At 36.5% G+C, this 3240-nt stretch overlaps 1 protein-coding gene across 5 annotated transcripts in view; it reads left to right on the top strand.

The window, feature by feature from the left end:
* The window catches only part of LOC106876481 (syntaxin-binding protein 5), a 433849-nt gene that overhangs the window by 109083 nt on the left and 321526 nt on the right, over positions 1–3240 (top strand). The gene's annotated exons all lie outside the window — the stretch shown is intronic.

Genomic DNA, 3240 nt, shown 5'->3' with positions numbered 1-3240 from the left:
ATATATATATATATATATATATATATATACATATACATACAGGAAGTTAATAAACTGCTTGGCCTTACTGCTCTAAGGTTTAGAGTGTGCTTCTTTTTCAGATATATGATCCATTGACATTATTTATATAGACACACATAGAGGATATCCATAAATCACCTTTGCAATTTGAGAAGTTCAGAAAAAAAAAATTGGGGTTAACTTAGTAGAGCTTATTGGAAAACATAGGCAAACATATAAAGTTTTATTAGAAACATCAGAATACTTCCTCATGGGTCCCATTGGTTGCCTGCAACCTGCTAACTTATCCTTTCTTTTTTCTTGAATTTTTCAAATTGCAATGACAGTTTATAAACTCCAAATTGTATAGACAATTTATAGTCACATGACTGAAACAAGTAAAAGATAAAAGATATACACACACACACACACACACACACACACACATTGTTGTTGCCATTTAACATCTGCTTTCCATGCTGGCATGGGTTAGATGGTTTGACTAAGGACTGGCAAGCCAGGGGGCTGCACCAGGCCCCAATCTGATTGGCAAGGTTTCTACAGCTGGATGGCCTTATTAATGCCAACCATTCTGAGAACGTAGTGGGTGCTTTTTACATACCACCGGCATGGGAGCCAGTCAGGCGGCATCAAGCCACACTCAAATGGTGCTTTTTACGTGTCGAAATAAATAAATAAATAAATATATACATATATATATATATATATATATATATATATATATATATATATATCACACTAATGTGATATATATAAGTAAAAGTTTTGACATAGTAGCTAATGTTACAAATATGTTCACTATTCCAAAATAAAACCTCCTCAGTTTACATCAAAAATAATAGGTGACTTGAAGGGAGATGTTAATGTACAACTGATTCCCTGTTTCATTTGCTGCTTCATATTTCTGTGGTTGACTTTATTTTTCACCCTTTCTTAGTTAATGAAATGAAAATACAGGATCTTTTATGGAATAAGTCTGTTAAAAAAATTCTCGTTGTGTAAGAACATAATTATTTAACCTATTTAAAAAAAAAAATTCCTAATACTAATAATGTGATGAAATTAAAAGAAATACAACCTCTGTGCACGTGTGTGTGTGTGGTTTGGTGACAAGTTTTTCTTGTTACTCAAAGTAACAGGTCAACAAAGCTAGGTGTGGCTAATTTCAACATAGAGAAATGTCAAAACTCTTTTGTCCTTATGTTACATGAATTGATTATACTTTTGCCAAACACAGGGTGACCCATGCAAGCATGGGAAAGTGGACATTAAATGATAAGGATGAGATGAGTTTCCTGAGATTCTGTGTTTTTTTCTCTTGTTTCTGTGATGGTCAAACTTAATTGACTGTTACATTTTGCAGGGGTTAATAACAGGTGGGCCTTAAAAGCCTTCCTTAAAAATTTTCAAATGAATCCTCTCAGACCTGGGTCCCTCTATCTAACTTTACCTTCCAACTGGGCTCCTGAGCAAAAAAGTAAATAGTTGCCTATACAGCACAAGTGTATTTGCAGGCCAAATAATGGACAGAACTGGCTGCACCTTCTTTTTCTAAGTGTATTGTTCCTGACCACTTTACCAGGAATCTAACAAAGTAAAGATCCCCTTCGATCATGAATGACCATGGGATTGCACCTAGAAAGTTCCCCTCTGAGGCACAAGTCTGGGCAAGGTATTTTATGGAAGACCAGCAGTTACCCATGCATACAAGCCTCCCTCTCCACGCCACCAATGCTATCCAAGGCATAAAGCAAAGGTTGATACATCTTGGCACTAGTGACATCACATCTCGTTCCTACAGCTGGGTGAACTCAAGCAATGTGAAATAAAGTGTCTTGCTCAAGAACACAACACACAGCCCGTTCCAGGAACCAAACTCACTACGTCATTACTTTGAACCCGACACTCTAACCATTGAGCCATGTTCCTCAGGAATCCAGCAGAGATGATGTTTAATCTATTTCCACTATAGCAGGAATAAAGCATGACAGGGTTATTGTATTTGGGAATCATGCAGAAGTTAATGGCTTTTAGTTAGTCTTCTGTGTCATGATTTTAAAAGTTTTTATTTACATAAGCATCATCAGTGTTAGTAGAAGTGGTGGAAGATGGTATGTGTGAAGTGTGTGAGTGCACGGCTTTATGGTAAAGGTGTTGCACTTATGATTGTGAGATTGTGGGTTTGATTCTCAGACCAGGTGATGTGTTCTTGAGCAAAACACTTAATATCATGTTGCTCTGTGATCATTTCGACATCTGCCATATAGCACACCATGCACTTGTACAGGCAATGTTGATTTGATGGAGAGAGCGAGCTAATGTGCTGCACAAGCATTTGATCACTATTAACAAATCATCTGTAGAGTTTGTTCAGCTAGAAATTGCAGAACTGTCTTTCTCAGACTCAAGAGACTACCATTAATCAATATGTGGAGATATTTTTGTATGTATACATGTGGTGGAGACACATGGCTTAATGGTCAGGGTGTTGGACTCATGATTGTACGATTATGGTTTTGATTCCTGGACTGGGCAATACATTGTGTTCTTGAGCAAAACATTTCACTTCACATTACTCCAGTCCACTCAGCTGGTTAAAATAAGTAATCCTGCAACAGACCAGCATCGTGTCCAGGGAGGAGTATATATACACCAAAGAAACCAGGAACCTGGCCCTTATGAAATAATGTGGACTAACTATACCTGTGATTTGACCCTTCAGCATTTAAATCGACCATATCTGACCAAAGTATTCTTCCTGTTTTATCCTCAAACTGGCCAGGCTCATCCCTTAACACCTGCTCTACAATGTCACTGTTGAAATCTTGAAGTTATGAGATGACTAATTCAAAACAACAAGAATAAATAAGCTATACATTTGACCAAGAAATCTGAATGTTAAAGGGTTAATTCAGCCATATCTAGCCAAAATATTTTATGCTTTATGGTCAAAACAATCAAATCCAGCCTCTCACATCCACCCTACAAAGTCATTCTAAAAATAAGATAATCACATCATTGAAATCTCAAAGCTACAAGATAATGCATGATTAATTCAAAACAATGAGAATAAATAAGCATTACATTTGACAGTCATCTAAAGGGTTAAATGCAGATTTGATAGGAGCCATCACAAGAAAAAAAAAAAAAAAAGGTTATTCTTTCATTAGTGCCTTATCTTTCAGTCGAATGGATCAACCCCCAGTACTTCCTTTTTTA

Source organism: Octopus bimaculoides, chromosome 24 (genome assembly GCF_001194135.2).
Source record: "Octopus bimaculoides isolate UCB-OBI-ISO-001 chromosome 24, ASM119413v2, whole genome shotgun sequence".
Taxonomy (NCBI): Eukaryota; Metazoa; Mollusca; class Cephalopoda; order Octopoda; family Octopodidae; genus Octopus; species Octopus bimaculoides.
Note: the sequence above shows the minus strand (reverse complement) of the source record. Positions and strands in the feature narration are given on the sequence as shown.